The sequence below is a fragment of the Saccopteryx leptura genome, chromosome 1 (genome assembly GCF_036850995.1).
Source record: "Saccopteryx leptura isolate mSacLep1 chromosome 1, mSacLep1_pri_phased_curated, whole genome shotgun sequence".
NCBI classification, from domain to species: Eukaryota; Metazoa; Chordata; class Mammalia; order Chiroptera; family Emballonuridae; genus Saccopteryx; species Saccopteryx leptura.
This window is the reverse complement of record NC_089503.1, coordinates 69,394,031-69,412,718: the sequence shown is the minus strand read 5'-3', so window position 1 is coordinate 69,412,718 and position 18,688 is coordinate 69,394,031. Positions and strand designations below refer to the sequence as shown.

Genomic DNA, 18,688 nt, shown 5'->3' with positions numbered 1-18,688 from the left:
AGGAAGCCATGCGTGGTCTATGTTTATCAGCTTCTGGGCACAGATCAGGGTGAAGAGTTGAGAAGTCAGGAAACATTTATACAACACAAGCCTGAAGAGGAAAAATTGGTTACACCTGGGAGGGTCTTACACCCTATGTTAAAAATTTTGTTCTTTATTCTCAAGACAATGAGGAATCTGAAAGCTGTTTAGATAGGGCATTTTGAAAGGATGACAGTACATTCCATGTGGACAGAAAGGTAAAGCAAGGCTAGAGACAGCGAAAGCAGTTGTGAACAGCTGCAGTTATCTAGGAAGGACTGAGGCTGAATGAGGGAGGCAGCACTAGAAATGGATAGAAGAGACTGGATTCATGACTTCTCCATTTGGAAAGGACATTTTAGAAGAGATGGAAATGGTGAGATTAGAGAAGAGAGTGAGCAGGCATTGAATTGGAAGTCTAGAGAGGACAAAGAGCAGGTGTTTAGGATTTGGGTGTCAGCTTTTGTACTTATGCACCTGTGTGACCCAGGTCATTCAGCCTCTTTGAGTCTCAGTTTTGACATCTGTTGATAATGAGAATATAAGTTAGACTTCTCAAATTTGGCATTCTGTTCTTTCTCATTCACCATGAGCCTGGTGATAATTTCTACCCACCAGATGCAGAGATTTTCATGAACTGAGCATGTCTACAGAATTTCAGGAATTTACAGGAAGTTCCTGATGATAATGCCCAGCTGAGGGGCTTAGGGACGTTGACTTTGTTTGTTAAGCAATCCTGCTATCAATGACTTGGAATCAATGTAAGTGAATAGAAACCTCCCGTGCAGGGAAAGTCAGTTTGTCCTGTTGGCATCCAGAAATCCCAAACCAACTTTGATATTACCCATGCTGGGGTAATGTAATAGAACATCTTCAAGAGACTCCCTTTCTGGGGCCCAACTTTTAGGTTCTAGGATCTGGAACAGAGCAGGACTGAGCTGGTAATTATTGTCAGTGTTGAAATTATTAACTTGGGTTCCGGTGTTTTTTATAGAACTTTCCCTAGTGAAAAACAGCAGTTTGGCTGATCCACCTCAACTGCTCGTATAAATTTTACTACCGAGATATTTATATATCATATTTTAAACCACTATGAACAGGAAGCCTTCCAAACGTCCCTATCTAACATTCCATAATTTTGTGTCAACAAGAATCTCTCTAAGAGAGAAAAGTCACTTCTCGAAGAAACAGGTAGTGTGGCAGGATGACTTGTTGAACAGTGAATTCAGTGACTCGCATTGAAAATTGAAGTTCTACAACCAAAAATCAATAAAAAACAGCTGGAAAGCAAAAGCATTTACCGAAATCTTGAAGGTCACAGTTGTGTTAATTAAAAGAAAACCCAGGGGGTTGAGTGATTTTGGAAAGGAGCTTTTATTTTATTTTTTAATTGAATTTATTGGGGTGACATTGGTTAATAAAATTATATAGATTTCAGGTGTACAGTTTTATAACACATCATCTGTACACTGTATTGTGTGTTCACCACCCCAAGTCAAGTCTCCTTCCATCACCATTTATCCCTTTTTTATGTCCCCCACTCCTCTTTCCCTCTGGTAATCACCATACTGTTGTCTGTCTATGAGGGTTTTTTTTTCTTAATTTCTTTACCTTTTTCAGGCTCTCATCTGAATTGATGTTTCCTTGCTGTTACCATGGGTACTTGCTCTGTCCAGCCTCCAGCCTGTGCTCCTGCATGTGCCTTAATTTGAAAAGCGCCCACTGCCACTCAGCCCACTTCTGCCTTCTCACCTTTCAGCTTCCAGACACTTCCTAAACCTGTCCTCAAGGACTGCTCAAGGCTTCTTCCTCAGTGAAGCTCCCCCAGTCGCCATTTTCTCTTAGGAAACATCAGTGTGCTTTACCTGCACAGACACATAGGACTTTTTACTTTGTGTCACAGCAATTTATACACTTCTTATTCTCTCCTTTAAGGCAGAATCTTTCTGGTTCATCTGTGTCTGGAATATATTAGATACCCAATGCATAGTTATTGAAAGAATGAATGAAGCAATCAGTGAAGTAAATGAACATGCCCTTTAGAGTGTCCTTTTTCTGTGGCTATAATAGCATCTATTTTTTATGGTTTCTTCTCTACTAAAAGGTCAGCACTCATATCTATAAAATCATTATATTGCAAAATGATAAGTATCCTAAGATACTGTATAAATGATGTAATTGCAGGCAGTATTAATGAGTAAAGAGGAGGGAAATTTAATCAAAACCAAAGTGATCAGTATAGGACTGGGACTATGATAGCTAATTTTTTTAAAGTTACTTTTATTAAGCTCTTACTATATGCCAATCACTGGGCTAAACAGATTACTGTTTTATTTAATCTTCACAGCAAGCCTGTAAAAATAGATCCTAAACACCATTCTGTGGTTTAGGAACTGAATGTTGAAGAGACTAAGTAATCTTCCCCAGATCACCCAGCTATGAAGTAGCAGGACTTATTTTCACACATGTCTCATCTATGACTTTATCTATGCTGTATTATGCCATGAGACCAGTAAGATTTGGATAAATGTGACTAGAGAATAAGAGGAAGCAGTTTGAGCCCAGATCTGCAAGAGTATAAAATGGGAACATACCTGGCAAGCTTAAGGATCAAAGGTCCTGTCCCCTGATGGACTGGCTGGAGGGATGGAGCAAGGAAGAAAGGGTATATCTATGTGCATGTAATTAAGGTGAACAATTGTCCTCCTTTAGTGAGGACAGTCCTTCTGTAAGTTCCATCCTCCCTCTAAAAGTGTCCTACATGTGCTCCTTTTTGATATTGGAAGACTAATCTATAAATGTCCGTATTCGATCAATGCAAAGTTGATCCATTGCGTGTGATGTGACGTATTTGTATTTGATACGACGTTTCATCAAGGATCAGTACAGTGCAGCGAGACACGATTATGAGACGCATGTGCTACACATGGGAGACCTTGAGAGAGAGCGCGATATACCAAGCACGCAAATGGCTTGGTGTACTTCTTATTGAAACACAACACGGCACATATGACATTGTAGACTCACAATTATTTCTTTCTCAGTGAATATTCAATTGTAGGTAAGCACAATTTACATAAAATTCTATATGAAGGATATTTCTTGTTCAGATATTTCCAATATATTGTTACAAGATGATACAATGACAAAAAATATTCATTCAATGGAAAAGTACTCATTTAGATAGTCTTACAATTATTATTAAAAATTAATAGGCATGTAAGCATAATTACAGTATAAAATATTACAAATGTTTTTATTGTGCATTTATCATATTATAGTGCAGCGGTTCTCAACCTGTGGGTCACGACCCCAGCGGGGTCGCCTAAAGCCATCGGAAAATACAGAATGCATATCAGGTATTTACATTCCGAATCATAACTGTAGCAAATTACAGTTATGAAGTAGCCACCAAAATTATTTTTTGGTTTGGGGTCACCACAACATGAGGAACTGTATTGCGGGGTCACAGCATTAGAAAGGTTGAGAACCACTGTTATAGTGTATTATTGTTTCAATGAATAAAATGTTTCTTTTATTTATGATATTGTTTTCTTCAATTTATTTTTGTCCTCCTTTTCATTGTAAAAAAGTTGGTCACCTTAATGTAATAGAATATGATGTATGTCATAGTCTTCATCCCTTTTTCTGGCACAGAGTTGCTAAAACCCTGGGAATTTCCTCTTGTTATGTGAATGAGTTGAGTTTTAGACCACACCTAATGATGGCAGCTGGTTGCCAATAGAGTAACCAGGTGATTAGAGGATTTGAACTTTTAGTTTAACCCATGACCTCTCAGGTAGAGAGAGGGGCTGGAGGTTGAATTAATCCCCCATGGTCAATGACTTAAGCAGTCATGCCTTTGTAATGAAGTTTCTGTAAACACTCAAAAGTACTGGGAAGAGTTCCCAGATTGGTGAAACAGAATGCTTCCACGTGCCACCAAACTGCCCCAAACTCCACCAGGACAGAAGCTCCTTTGTTCGGGACCTCACCTTATGAATATCTTCATCTGGCTGTTGATTTATATCTGTTAATATCATTTGGAATAAGCCTGTAATCCAGTGAGTTAACTTGTTTTCTCAGTTCTGTGAGCTGCTCTAGGAAATTAATCAAATCCAAGGAGGGTGTCATTGTAACTTATGATTTAGAGTTGTCAGAAGGACAGGTAACAATCTGGGCTTATGATTGGCACCTGAAATGGAGGCCAGTCTTCTGGAACTGAACCCTTAAACTCTGGAATCTGATGCTATTTCTGGGTAGAATTGAGTTAAATTGTAGGACACCCAGCTGGTATCTGAGAATCACTTGGTGGTATGGGGGAAAATCCACATATTGGAATACATGATCAGAATCTTAATATAGAAAAGAGTATCAGGTCTGAAACTGGATAGCATTCAATGGTAGACTAAGTGGCTGGACTAGATCCTAAAAGAAACAAGTGGGATACTAACCAACAGAAATGGCATGTTTGAAAGATTCGTCTGGCAAGGGTAGGGATTGTTGAAACTACCTGGTTACAAAAATTTTTAATAAGAGCTTCAGAGTCGCCCTGGCTGGTTGGCTCAGTGGTAGAGCATCAGCCTGGCGTGCAGAAGTGCCGGGTTCAATTCCCGGCCAGGGCACACAGGAGAAGCGCCTATCTGCTTCTCCACCCCTTCCCCTCTCCTTTCTCTCTGTCTCTCTCTTCCCCCTCCCGCAGCCGAGGCTCCATTGGAGCAAAGATGGCCTGGGCGCTGGGGATGGCTCCTTGGCCTCTGCCCCAGGCGCTAGAGTGGCTCTGGTCGCAACAGAGCGACGCCCCGGAGGGGCAGAGCATCGCCCCCTGGTGGGCAAAGCGTCGCCCCCTGGTGGGCGTGCCAGGTGGATCCCGGTCGGGTGCATGCGGGAGTCTGTCCGACTGTCTCTCCCCATTTCTAGCTTCAGAAAAAAAAAAATAATAATAATAATAAAAATTAAAAAAAAGAGCTTCAGAGTCTTCTCCCCCAAAAAGAGAAGTTTATAAGCAGCAAAAAATTTGAACTTACATCTCTGTGTGATAATTCCATACAGCCATTTTTTAAACTAAATGTTATAAAAATTATGTGAGTGTGTGTGTGCATGGTCAGAGAAACTCTTCTAGAAGCCCTACAGACCTTTCATGAAACCACCTCCCATGAATACCTCTGAGATCAATATGAAGCATAGCATCTCTGGTTTACAGTGTCTGCATCTTTGTCCCCAGTGTCTAACATGCTCCACCCACACATCTATCTCAGCCTCTCTTGTGAGCACAGTGGACTGTCCCTACCATTGTGCTTTTAGGCTCTCTTGGACCCCACCCTGCATCCCTAGCTCACTTTTAGACTTTGCACCATAGTCCTTTGTTACACGATGACTTTCTAGCTCAAAAATATTTGCAGAATGTAAATAATACAGTCTGCATTGTTTGAAATATGTCACTTTATTGAAATTCTGTCAGGAAGACACGAGAAAATATCAGGAAGTGAAGCACCCTTGTTCCAGAACCAGGCTGACCTGGTTTGAATTTCAGCTCTGCTTCTTACAGTGCAGACCTTGGGAAATTTTTTTTGTCTTTTTAAAAGTCATTATTTTTTAATCTTTAAAAATAATAGTTTACATTCAATATTATTTTGTATTAGTTGTAGGTGTACAGCATAGTGGTTAAACAATCATATACTTTATAAAATGTCCCCCCAATATTTCCAGTACCCAACTGGAACTATACATAGTTATTACAATATTATTGACTATATTCCCTATACTGTAATCTACATCCCCATGACTATTTTGTAACTACCAAGCTGTACTTCTCAATCCTTCATCATTTTTATGCAATCTCCCAACCCTCCTCCCCTCTGGCAACTATTAGTCTGTTCTCTGTATCTATGAGTCTGTTTCCATTTTTTTTCTTGTTCTTGAATGTTTTTTTTTTCTTGTTCTTTCTAATCTTGTATATGATGCAAGATGATCTCACATCATTTATTTACTTGTTTATTTATATTTATTTATATAAATGAAATAATGTGGTGTTTGTCTTTCTTTGACTGATTTATTTTACTTAGCATAATACTATTTAGATCCATCCATGCTGTCACAAATGGTAAGATTTCATTCTTTTTAATGGTCAAGTAATATATACATATTGTATATATGTACCACCACTTTTTTAGCCACTCATCTATTAATGGATACTTGGATTGCTTCCATAGCTTAGCTCTTATAAATAATACTGAAATGAACATAGAGGTGCATACATTCTTTCGAATTAGTGTTTGGGTTCCTTCGAATATATATGCAAAAGTGGAATCACTTGGTCATAAAACTGCACCAATCTGCATTCCCACCAACAGTATACGAGGGCTCCCTTTTCTCAATATCCTTCAATACTTGTCATTTGCTGATTTTTTTTATTATTATTTTGTGTGTGTGTGAGAAAAAGAGGAACAGACAGGGAAAGACAGACAGAAAGAGAGAGAGAGATGAGAAGCATCAACTTGTTGCAGCATTTCAGTTGTTCATTGATTGCTTCTCATATATGCCTTGACCAGGGTGCTCCCCCTGAGCCAGTGACCCCTTGCTCAAGCCAGTGACCTTAGGGCTCAATCCCACGACTAGGGGGTCATTGTCTATCATCCCATGCTGAAGCCAATGACCCCATGCTAAAGTCAGTGGGCCTGCGCTCAAGCCAGATGAGCCCACACTCAAGCCAGCGACCTTGGCATACCTAGGTCCTCAGCATCCTAGGTTGATGCTCTATCCACTACACCACTGCCTTGTCAGGCCATTTGCTGATTTATGGGTGATAGCAGTTCTGACAGGTGTGAGGTGATATCTTATTGTGGTTTTAATTTGTAGGTTGATGCTCTATCCACTACACCACTGCCTTGTCAGGCCATTTGCTGATTTATGGGTGATAGCAGTTCTGACAGGTGTGAGGTGATATCTTATTGTGGTTTTAATTTGTATTTTTCTAATGTTTAGTGGTGTTGGGCATCTTTTCATATGTCTATTGGCCATCTTACAATATCCTCTTTGGAGAAGTATCTATTTAGGTTCTTCATCCATTTTTAAACTGAATTGTTTGGGGGTTTTGGGGGTGTTTAGTTGTATGAGGGTTTTTTTATAAATCTTGGATATTAACACATTATCAGATGTATTTTTGAATCTGTTCATCCATTCAGTGGGTTATCTGTTTATTTTATTGATGGTTTTATGTTTTGGGGGGTTTTTTGCTGTGCAAAAATTTTCTAATTTCATATAATCCCATTTGTTTATTTCTTGCCCAAGGAAATATGTCAGAAAAAATATTACTGAAAGAATTTACTGCCTATGTTTTCTTCTAGGATTTTTGTCATATTGAGTCTTATATTTAAGTCCTTAATCCATTTTGAGTTTATTCTTGTATATGATGTAAGATGATCTCACATCATTTATTTATTTGTTTATTTTTTTTACACTTCTCTGCCAATTTTCCCAAAACCATTTATTGTCTAGACTATTCTTGTCCCATTGTATGTTCTTGCCTCCTGTCAAATATTAATTGACCATATAGATATGGGTTTGTTTCTGGACTCTCTATTCTGTTCCGCTGATCTATATCAGACCTTGAAAAAAGTTGCTTAACCTTTCTGAATTTCAGTTTCCTCTGGGGTTTTTGTTGTTGTTGTTGTTGTTGTTGTTTTACAAAGACAGAGAGTGAGTCAGAGAGAGGGATAGACAGACAGGAATGGAGAGAGATGAGAAGCATCAATCATTAGTTTTTCATTGCACCTTGCAACACCTTAGTTGTTCATTGATTGCTTTCTCATATGTGCCTTGACCGCGGGCCTTCAGCAGACCGAGTAACCCCTTGCTGGAGCCAGTGACCTTGGGTTCAAGCTGGTGGGCTTTTCCTCAAACCAGATGAGCCCGCACTCAAGCTGGCGACCTCGGGGTCTCGAACCTGGGTCCTCTGCATCCCAGTCCGACGCTCTATCCACTGCGTCACCGCCTGGTCAGGCTCCTCTGGGTTTTAATGGGGATCATATAAGTACCTCAAAAGTAAGTTATGTGAGCCTCTTTTTCCGGCTGGAACCATGGAGGGTGCAGAAAAGAAGAAGAATGCTAATGTCATAGAGAAGAAGAATGCTAATGCCAGTGAGAAGAAGAATGCTAATGCCAGTGTGAAGAAGAATGCTAATGAAAGTGAGAAGAAAAAAGTTCCTGCTGTGCCAGAAACCCTGAAGAAAAAGGGAAGGAATTTCTCAGAGCTGAAGATCAAGCACCTAAGAAGTTTGCCCAAAAGATGCTGCAAAAGGCCAGAAGGAAGCTCATCTATGAAAAAGCTAAGCACTATCACAAGGAGTACAGGCAGATGTATAGAACTGAGATTCGAATGGCTAGGATGGCAAAAAAGGCTGGGAACTTCTATGTACCTGCGGAACCCAAATTGGCATTTGTCATCAGGATCAGAGGTATCAATGCTGAGAGCTCAAGAGGTTTGCAAGGTGCTGCAGCTTCTGCGCCTGCGCCAGATCTTCAACAGCACCTTTATGAAGCTCAACAAGGCTTTGATTAACTTGCTGAGGATTGTGGGACCATATATTGCATGGGGGTACCCAAACCTGAAGTCAGTAAATGAATTGATCTACAAGCATGGTTATGGCAAAATCAACAAAAAAAACTGCTCAGACAGATAACGCATTGATTGCTGGATCTCTTGGTAAATATGGCATCATCTGCACGGAGGATCTGATTCATGAGATCTCTACTGTTGGAAAAAGCTTCAAAGATGCAAACAACTTCCTGTGACCATTCAAATTATCTTTTCCATGTGGTGGAATGAAGAAAAAAACCACCCACCTTGTAGAAGGTAGGGATGCTGGTAACAGGAAAGGAAGACCAGATCAACAGGCTTATCAGAAGGATGAACTAAGGTATCTACCATGGTTATTTTTGTAATCTGGTCATTTAATAAACAGCGAACTGACGGCTTTAAAGTTGAAAAAAGAAAGTAAGTTTTATGAGTGAGATAATGCATATAGAACCTTCTGGTAGATAACCAAGCACAAAACAGGCACTCAATGAATGGAATTGATGATGATAACTATTATTATTCCTAGACACACTTGCCACCTGTGTACTTCATAGATAAATATAATATAAAATCAATGACTTCTATTCCTATATTAGTGTTTTATAAGGGTGTGGCTAAAGTAGGTTTACAGTTATAAGTATGCAAACATTTATTCTTTTATTATTACTTTTCAATTATTATATTATTTTCTATACAAACAACTGTAAAACTACTTATCCCCCACCTTGTATATCTAATAGTGCCTAAGACATATTTTGACACACAATGTATGCTCAATTAATATTTGCTCAAAAATGCTGAAAGGAATGATTGTTTTGTCATACAAATGTTATATTTTATGGTTAATAATCTCTAAGAATCCCTAAGAATGCTGACTCTATAAGATGATCTCAGTATTCTATTATAAAAATAGGAAAAAAACTTTCTATTTGTTTATATATCTCTTCAAAACTATTTTGGATTACATTTATTGACTGCTTTCTGTGGTATCAAATACTGTTCCAGTGCTTTGCATGTATGAACTCATTTAATCCTCACTAGAATATTGTGAGATTTTCTCCACAGATGAGGGACCTGAGAAATAAAGCTGTAAAGCCACTTGCTCAGGCTCACAGCTTGTAAAAGGGAGACCAGGACTCAAACCAGGAAGTCTAGCTTCAGATCCTGGACTTGAAACCACTATAGTGTGTCTCCCTATGTTTATTGTTGTTTGTTTCTTTGTTTTAGCATAGATACTATGAAAGTTGGCAACATATCTCAGTCTTGCAAAGCATGGTAAAAAAAAATGCATTTGTGCTTAGCACAATATTATGTGCTTAGCAACTACCTAATTACAGTGGGTGAAGAGTTCTTTGCCCTCTTCACCACTCAAAACACAGTTCACAGTTGAGAAGGAAACATGCGGCCCATGCAAGCAGTAACAGGCATGGTTCTGAAGCAAGTCATGCTTTCTGGATTTGGCTCTGGGCACTGGAAGTGTAGGTTATCTCAGCCAACTCTGAGTTGATGGTGCCTCTCCATAGTGATACTTTTGGCTCTAGTTTATCTAGTTAATCAAAGGATTCATTGAGAAGAACTAAACATGCTGAAGGTTAAATAACATACAGTTTAATCTTTTACTGAAGCAAAAATATATATAGTAGAACCTTGAAACTTTGAGTGTGACTCTGATGGCCATGGCTTGCACTTTTTTTAAACAATTTTTGGGGGCTTATAATGTGTAATTTTATTAGAAGGATATGTAGGAATAAACTCTTACCTAATAAGAGAGTCTACTGATGACCCAAACATACTTATTAGGAAAAACTTATTCTCATCATGAATTGCATAGTAACTCCATGCTTCTCTGTGAGAAAAATAATAATGGCAATGGCTTTGAAAAGAAATGCAGGAAAGAGAACAGAAAGAGAATGGGAAAATAATTGTTCTTTGCCAAAAAGTAAAATTCCGATGGTGGAAATGGTGGGCAGCACAGCTTTTACAGGCTAAAATGTTATCTGCTCCTTTGGGGATCTTGGTGATCTGTGTATGGGGGGCTAAGAAATGCCAAGGGTCTGCTCTCTAGCAAAATACAAAATATATGGCTCCCTGAGAGCTATAAGTGCAGTGTGGTTCTGGTATGAACTACTATACTCTCTTCCTGCTGGTTGTTGATGAGACTGCCACTTTTATTTATTTATTTAACTTAAATGAGAAGCAGGAAGGCAGAGAGACAGACTCCTGCATGGACCCTGAATGGGATCCACCTGTAAAGGCCCTTACTGAGTGATGCTCTGCCCATCTGGGCCTGTTGCTCCATTGCTTGGCAACCAAGCTATTTTAGTGCCTGAGGCGAGGCCATGGAGCCATCCTCAGTGCTTAGGGCCAACTTGCTCCAACTGAGATATGGCTGAGAGAGAAGAAGAGAGAGATAGAGATAGAGAGAGAGAAGAAAGAGAGAGAGGAGTAGAGAAACAAATGGTTGTTTCTCCTTTGTGCCTTGACTTGGAATCGAACTCAGGACGTCTATCTGCCAGGTGATACTCTACCACTGAGACAACTGGTCATGATGCAACTGTCATTTTCAGCTCTCTGCCTTGGTTCTGGTCTGGAGCTGCCTCCTCTCTCTTTTCCTGCTTTTCTTCTGCCTCTGTGCTGGTCTGTTTCTCAAACTCACACCCTGTAGAGACTTCTCAGCTTTCTTGTATAAATTCAAAGACTGTGTAGGCTGAGTTGTACTTCAACAACATTTGGCTGTTTGGGTTTCTGTTTGCTATCCCACATAGTGTAATCTATAGAACTGAGCAAGTATGTCCTTCTGTCCTCTAGTTCTGCTGAAATTTCTGTTATGGTTGTCCAGAGCAAAACACTTTTTTTTCTGCTGAGATTGTGGGAGAAATGCTTATATAAATAATCCTGACTTCAGGTAGAAGAAAGCCCTCTAGTTTGCTATCAAAGGAGTCTCCTCTACATGTATTGCTTAACTAGAAGGCTTTTACTCTGTAGTCATTTCCAATGCCTCACTGTCCTCTATCCCCTTCCTCAGCAGCAGAGCTGTATTAAAATGGTCTAATAACTGACTATTTCATGTCCACTTACATATTTATTACAGTGGCTCAGACTCCTGGCTGGTAAAAATGTGAGTCAATTAATCTGTCTAATCAATGACCATTGAATTTGGGGGGCTGAAGAAATCAAAACAATATTTGTTGAGAATTAGAATTATAAACAATATTTATAATTCTAAATATACTTTTTTTTTTTTTTTGTATTTTTCTGGAGCTGGAAATGGGGAGAGACAGTCAGACAGACTCCAGCATGCGCCCGACCGGGATCCACCCGGCACGCCCACCAGGGGCAATGCTCTGCCCACCAGGGGGCGATGCTCTGCCCCTCCAGGGCGTCGCTCTGTTGCGACCAGAGCCACTCTAGCGCCTGGGGCAGAGGCCAAGGAGCCATCCCCAGCGCCCGGGCCATCTTTGCTCCAGTGGAGCCTCGGCTGCGGGAAGGGAAGAGAGAGACAGAGAGGAAGGAGAGGGGGAGGGGTGGAGAAGCAGATGGGCGCCTCTCCTGTGTGCCCTGGCCAGGAATCGAACCCGGGACTTCTGCACGCCAGGCCGCCGCTCTACCACTGAGCCAACTGGCCAGGGCTAAATATACTTTCTAGGGGCTTAGAGTCTATTACATTAAAAATGTTCCTTGTACATGTGTTTATGTACATTTATATTTAGCTGAGTATATTAAGTTGAAGACACAGTTGTCATTATAGTCATACCTAGTAATTACTGTTTACTATGCACATCATGTGCTAGATTGACTTGAGCTCTGACAAACATATTCTCAGCATCAGATTGGAGTCGATGTTGAGTAGTTTAAAGCAGTTTTAGTCATTCATTGCACAATTTATGTTGAATATATAAAAATTAATTGGTTAAAAATTAACATATACTTTTTATTTTATTTTTATTGATTGATTAGTAGAGAGAAAGAGAGTGGAAAAGAGAGAATAAAACATCAGTTTGTTGTTTCATTTACTTATGACTGCATAAATAAATGGACTCTTATCTTTGCCCTGACTGGAGATAGAGCCTGCAACCTTGGCATATTGGACCAACAGTCTAACCAACTGAACTACCCAGCCAGAGACTTGTATTTTTTTCTTCTATAATGTATTGCATTTATTTATTTTAGCAATCTATTATTAAATAATATATTGCTCTGCTTACATAATCTTCTTTGAAAAAAGGTAAAAGTTGATAGCCTACAACACCAATTTACCTTTTGAATGTTAATCACAGGAAACATTGATTTAAATTTTCTCATGAACAAATGGTTCTGACATTTAAACTATCCTGGTATTTAGCAGCTAAGAATACATTCCAATATTTACCTTAAGTAATATCACATTTTTCTGGAAGCAAGTTAACCTTTTCTTTTCCTTTTTTATTGAAAACTATTACAGCAATTAGAATAAGAAATAATTATAAATTAAATTATCATTGATGTTAATTCCAGCATTGCCAGTCTGAGCCTTGTATTTGTCAACATTGTCTCTGTAACTACTTTACATCACTCTCTTTGCTTTCTCATACTTCCTATCCACCTGGAAAATTATTTTCCTGTGAATCTTTCCCCCTGTTATCTTGTGTTTCACCGAAAGGCTCATATCTCTTCCTTAACACATTTGAGCAATCACAAGTAAGGCCCTTAACCATTGATCCCCACTACCACTATCACCACTGCCGCCATTTTATAATCTTGAAGTCAGAGGCCATAAAGACAGGTGCCAAAGGGAGGAATGTAAAGTGGTCAAGGTCACTAGGGGCTCATTTTATTTAGCACCAACAAGGACAAGAGCCCTCTACCTTCTTGATACAAATGATAAATGTTTCAGGTACACTCCCCCCCCCCTTAATTAGCAGATGCTCTGCTTCTCCATAATGGGTGTCTTGAACACAGATTTCAACACAATAAATGAAACACAATTAGGTGAAACAAAAGTCACATTCATTATTTGTAATGTCAATCCTCTTCTTGAATATACTTGACATTTAATGTAAATAAAGGAGGAACTCCACTGACTTTCAATGTGTTTATAAATGAATATTTATAATATAGTAGGTACTCATTAAAAAGTTAATGTTAAAAACTACCCTCCCCTATAAAAAGTAGATCACCACTGATTTTAATAAATATTTTTTGCTACTAACATTTTTCTAAGAGAGTCTACTAATAGAGTATTTAGATAGTTATTTGAATTATCTGGGATGAATTTTCCCAATTATAAACCCAGAATTTTTAACTAAACAAGCTCCATATTTAGGACAAAGGCATCTTTTATCTTTTGTGGGAGAAAGGGAGAAAGAAAGAAGGGGGCAGAGGCAGGATTCAGTTGAATTGTTGCATTATCAGCTTCTTTATTTCATTTGAATGTAACTTCATTATGGAAACCTGTGAAATACACTCTAAATATATACAAACATTGATGAAGATGAACTGAAAGCCCTATGTGTAAAGCAGATGAAAGTAGAGATGGCTGTAGGTTATAGCAAGAAAAACAACTGCTCTCAATTGCTTCTGTGACATCTCAGAGCAGAGTTTAAAAGTAACTGGAGTGTAGAATCATTTATTCAAAAAACACCTATTCTACGTATACTCTTTCTTATTTGTCTGTTATTCAATTAACCAGAAGATCCCATTTTTAAACTGTGTTTGATATTACTATATTAGAAATGTTAGGAAAATACTACTCATATTTGTTACTAGTGCTACATGTGGTCAGGAGCCTCAATGATAGAATACAGACTAGATTGCCAGAGGGACTTGCCATTGGAAGAGAGAGAACACTAGGCAAAGTTGGGTTCTTTATTCCTAAATGAGCTTTAGCCTTAAATCTAGGAGTGGCAAGCTGGCTCATATGAAAATTTGGGGGGTTCCTTTTGATGCTTTAACTTAAAAAGTAGAGCAAAGACAAGCTTGAGCATTTTTTCTGGTGACTCCTCTTGGTCTCTGTCCTTGATTTTTTCTTAGCAAAAATCAGACCTCGCCCTCCCTGAGAGGAAAAGGGAACATGGTCTAGTTAGTTCATAGCCATCCTGTCCCACAGAATAGTGTTTATTCAGTAGCACAGGTGGCTATAAGTAGGACACTCTGTGATTAATAGCAGCATAATTCTTACTAGGAGGCAAAGAAATGCTTTACTTATTTCATTGCAGGGGGTCAGGCTTTATGGTCTTTCTCTCTTCAGAATAAAACTTCACTATTTACAAAACATACCTGTAGTACATAATTTATTGATTGATTTTAGACAGAGAGGAAGGAGGAGAGAAAAAGAGAAGGAGAAACATCGATCTTTTCCTGTATGTACCCTGACAGGATCAAACCGGCAACCATTGCGTATCAGATGACACTCCAATCAACCAAACTAGCCAGGGCTAGAAAAATGTTTTAAAGATAAATGAATCTTATTGTGTCAGAAGGTATAGAAAACATTCTTTCTTCCATTTATTTTATTTCAAATGGGGAAGAAAACGAACCTGAACAATTGCTTCTTATTTGGGTGGTGGGGGAGAAATGGAGAGAAATGAAGTTGGAGAAATTACATTTTGGAGCTAAAATGAAAAAAATGATTGTACATTTTCTAACCCCAATATAAATAGTGCACATAAAAGATACCCTTCGACTATATGCAAAAACAAACAAACAAAAAAAACCCCAAAACACCAAAAAACAAGGAAACATGCAAGCAGTCATTTTTGAAACACTTTAAATATTGCCTTCTCAGTGAAACCATCCCTGAGGCAGAGACCTACCTCTTTCTGACCCCCTTGACCTTTTAAGTATGTCATGTAACTGTCAGGTACCCATGGTAATGATTGTTTGCTTGTCTCTCTCTCCCACTAAACAGTGAGCATCTTGAGTGGGAAATAAAGCCATTAAACAAGAGTGATAATAGAATAGGAAAGGTAGGTTTATTGGGGTAGGGACAGAGTAGGGAATGGGAAAACTTACCTTATAGTTCAACTTAGGTTAAACCTGAGGTACCTTTGAGACTTACACAGGTGAAAATGTCAGTTGAGTATATGTATCACGAGGACAAGATAATGCTCTAGAGCTCTAGAAATAATCAGGATAGTTAAAACTATAATAATGGTGTTGTACTGAGAGAACACATCAAGTAGAAAGAGAAAAAAGATAGACCATATATTTTAAGGTAGTATTCTTCAAACATTAACAGAGTAAATACAGACTCTATCCAAAGGTAGGTATCATTCCATATGGTTAAAGGAAGGGACTCTGGAGCCTGCTTGCCTGGATTGAAATCCAGCTGCACCTCTTACTAGCTGTGTGGCCCTGGGAGTGTTATTAATCTCTCTGCCTCAGACAGGTCTCCTTAGCAAAGACAATAATAATACCAATATCATAGGTTATTATAGGAATTACATAAATGAGTTAATACTTAAAGTAATATTAAGCTCTATACAAGTGTTTATAAGATAAATTTTTATATGAGAAAAGTAAAGAATTCAGTACCTCAAGCTGACTTCAGTAGCCTCAAGCTGACTCAAAACTACTTAAATAGGACATGGCCGGGCAGGTCAGTTGGTTAGAGCTTCATCCCAGTACACCAAGGTTGCAGGTTCTATCAGGGTCAGGGCACATACAAGAAGCAACCAATAAATGCATAAATAAGTGGAACAACAAATGGATGTTTCTCTTTCTCTCTTGCTCTCTCTCCCCCTTCCTCTCTCTAAAATAAATTAATTAATTAAATTTAAAGATTAAATAAATAAATAGCTCATCTATAGTCTCCTGAAAATTTATTTAAATATATAAAGATAAACTAGGTATGAATCATCTATATTTACAACCAAAGAAACCAAACCATGTTTATAAATAAACTATAAAGAAAATTCTAAAGCAAATTAAATTCAAACTTACAATATTAATTTAATTCATTAGCTTATGTTATTTGGTCAAACTGAATAACCATTCTCAACATGAACTGTGGTACTGGCTACAGGTTGTTTCGAGTTTGGTGTGGACTTACTTCCATGTGCCAGGTAATGACTCCGTCCTCCTGCTACCTCTCCATTTTTGTTTAGTGCCCCCAGACTCTATTTAACCTTATAACATGTCCATCTTGGTCTTTTCTCCTCAGTCCAAGACAATTAAAGCAATACCCTTTGGTGTCAAAGTACTTGACATACAAAGTTAAAAGGCAGCAGGATTTCATGACACTGCTTGGTTATAGATCTAGCTGATCTAAAATGTGTGTACATCATTACTCAAGATACTCGTGAAAATGAAAACATAAGCTTAATATTTTTATAAAGAACTCATGGGCTTCCATCATCTATCACCTGGCCCCAATCTAAGAAATAAAATTGTAAGGGGTTACTTTGAAAGATATAGGTATTAACTAAAGAGAGTATAGTGTTACAAACCTTTAAGAAAGAAAAAAAAATGTGAACACATTTAATTGTTGAGAGGAAAGATTAGGAAGGAGGGAGAGGTTAAAAATAAAGTGAGGGAGTGATTGAGAAAGTATGATCTTGAAAGAAACAGAAGGGCCCTGGCCAGATAGCTAGAGCATCTTCCTGATATGCCAAGGTTTCAAGTTCGATCCTCAATTAGGGCACATACAGTAACATCGATATTTCTGTCACTTTCTCTCTCCCTTCCTCTCTCTCTAAAATAAAAAAAAAAAATTTAAAAAGGAAGAAAGAGATGGAGGGAGGGAGGGAGGGAAGCAGGAAGGAGGTTCAGGAATCAAGGACAGAAAGGGAAGGATTAACGTAGAAGGGGAGAAAGCAAAATCCAGTGCAAGTTTGTAGATTTGGTTCAGAGATAGTGTTGTATATATATCTTCCCCCCTGCCCCATCAAAATAATCCGGCTGCTGCTTAAAAGAACTCAACCAGTACAATTTGTTTGGCTAGGTTTTTATGCTACAGTGTGCCTCACAAGCACTGAGGATATATCAATATATTTGTGGGTTAAATCCTGAAAGAAAAATCCTCAGGGTTAGTAGATGAGTTGATCAAGACGCTTGGGAAGCAGATCTGAGCATCGATATCCAGAAGGTTTGGGAACTGAGATTAGCACTTTTGGTTGCTTTTGCTAATTGCTAATGACAAGTATGTATATTATGGCATCATAAAAAGAAAGCTGGCATGGAGCCTAGATTAAAATTCTAAGCACAGGAAGTGCATTATTTTTATCCTCAATGTAAAAATGTCCTGGAAATTAATCATTTTACTTCAGAATGAAACCTGATGGCTACAGTGCAAGCCTGGGCAGCTAATTTAACATAGTTTTAGCTTCTGTGTAAGTGGAATAAAAAACTTCCTGAACCCCTTGTTTATACCAAAGACTAGTGCCAAACAGGTATCTCAGACTCCCAGAGGTGATGAATCATAACCAGTCACGTGATCTTTTCTTTGTCAGTTATTTTCAGCTATCAAATTAAAGTGGCAGTGGAGCCAGAACACACTGAAAAATCACTCTATGTTACTTGAGAATGACGAGGGGATGTGTTTCTATGTGAGATGGTCATTTCTAAGAGCAGTGTGGTGATGACTTCCACATTCAACACAGGAAATGAGTTCACATATTTGCCATGCAGTGATAGCTGACAAGTTAAGTTCCTTATAAAGCACAGAGCTTGGTGTTTCCCAGCCCTGTACTCATGTGTCAGTCCCCAGGTCTCCATGAAATCAATGAGTTCATATGATAAATAGAAACCATCCTATGTAGTTTAAGAAGAAGATTTAATTCAGGGAATTAAGTGTGTAGTATCTCTGAAGAACTGATAAGTTAAGACTACACCATCATCCTTGCAATTTTGAGATAGGAGACAAAGGATTAGAAAACAGTTGCTATATCCTCCATTGCCACAGAACTGACTCTCAGTACTGTATTCTGGATTTTCTGTTAATAGCAGAAAGACAAACCTGACCAGGTGGTGGTGCAGTGGATAGAGCATTGGATTGGGATGCAGAGGACCCAGGTTCGAAACCCCAAGGTTGCCGGCTTGAGCGTGGGCTTACCAGCTTGAGCACAGGGTCACTGGCTTGAGCGTGGGATCATAGACATGACCCCATGGTTA

At 38.7% G+C, this 18,688-nt stretch overlaps 1 protein-coding gene and 1 pseudogene across 16 annotated transcripts in view; both read left to right on the top strand.

Moving 5' to 3' along the window:
• DLG2 (discs large MAGUK scaffold protein 2) overlaps positions 1-18,688 on the top strand; it is a 2,140,731-nt gene that overhangs the window by 1,837,859 nt on the left and 284,184 nt on the right. The window lies entirely within an intron of this gene.
• On the top strand, positions 8,278-8,976 carry LOC136388902 (large ribosomal subunit protein uL30-like; annotated as a pseudogene).